The following is a 1,316-nucleotide window of genomic DNA, read 5'->3' on the forward strand; positions in this document are numbered from 1 at the left end:
CTCCTCAAGGTTTTTTCTAATTATTTTCAAGTTGTTTGATATTTTGCATGTCTAGAAGAACATAAGGTAACTTGTTACCCTTTGATCACGAAATTGAAAGGACTTTGACAAACAATAGAAGACTTGCTAGAGGAACTTTGAGAGGTATTGGTGAGGTTGTAGATATTCAACCAAACACTATTGAGTTCATAAACCCTTTTGTAAGAGAAGGTGAGGAGAACCCAACACAAAATCCAACACAAAATCAACCCACAATTCCTAAATTTTCATCACATTCCGTACCAACCGAGGAGAACCTACCCAATGGTACTTCCACACCACAATACTTAACCGGAAATTTCATTGCCAAATCCGCATTTATCCAATTAGTCGAAAGAAGCCAATTTGGGGGGATGCCTAGTGAAGACCCTCACTCTCACATGGAGACTTTTTGTGACTATTGTGATGCGATTTTTCAAACCGGTGTAACTCAAAGACCAAATTCGATGGGTCTTTTTTCCTTTTTCTCTTATTGGCACCGCAAAACAATGGTCGAAAGACCTTGATAAGGGTACTCTCGGAATTGACTCTTGGAAGAAATTGGCTCTACCTTTCTACAAAAAGTTATACCCACCGGAAAAGACTAACATGCTAAGGGCTCAAATTACGGGCTTTATGCAAAGAGATGAAGAATCCTTGTATGAAGCTTGGGAGCGATTCAAGGGAATTTGTCGCTCATGTCCTCATCATGGACTTAGCGAGTGGTTCTTGGTACAACAATTTTAGAATGGTGTTTATGAAGACTCAAGAAACATTCTCAACATGGGATCAAATGGTATGTTCACCGAAGTTGACGATAATCAAACTTGGAACAAGATTGAGGAAATGGCGGTCCATAATTCACAATATAGTAGACCTCGCCAGGCTACTAGAGGAGGAACGCATGAAGTGGACTCTATTACTCAATTGGGTCATCAACATAGTGCTCACATTGATACCATCAATTTGAAGTTCGAAAAAGCTATGGCTAGACTTGAAGAAGCCTCAAAATCACCAAAGCAACATGTTAATGCCATGACGGCATCTTCATTAATCCCTAGTGGGATATGTGAGAATTGTGGAACTTTGGGACATGACCAAAGTGAATGTAGGGGAACAAATGAACAAGTGAATACTTTTCAAGCATACAAGAGTGGTACCCCTTATTCAAATTGTTATAATGAAAACACTAAATTCCACCCAAATCTCTCATACAAAAGCCAAAATGTTCAAAACCCTCAACCAACATACACCCCACCTCCCATGAGAAACCAAAATCAAAGACCCTTTTACAACCA

The 1,316-nt window shown here is 39.4% G+C and overlaps 1 non-coding gene across 1 annotated transcript; it reads right to left on the reverse strand.

Moving 5' to 3' along the window:
* Positions 1 to 627: 627 nt before the first annotated feature.
* LOC141636140 (small nucleolar RNA R71) lies at positions 628 to 734 on the reverse strand. The gene has a single exon (XR_012540773.1). It is a non-coding gene; the product is annotated as a small nucleolar RNA R71 (small nucleolar RNA).
* Between the last annotated feature and the right edge of the window lie 582 nt (positions 735 to 1,316).

This window comes from Silene latifolia, chromosome Y, assembly GCF_048544455.1.
Source record: "Silene latifolia isolate original U9 population chromosome Y, ASM4854445v1, whole genome shotgun sequence".
Taxonomy (NCBI): domain Eukaryota; kingdom Viridiplantae; phylum Streptophyta; class Magnoliopsida; order Caryophyllales; family Caryophyllaceae; genus Silene; species Silene latifolia.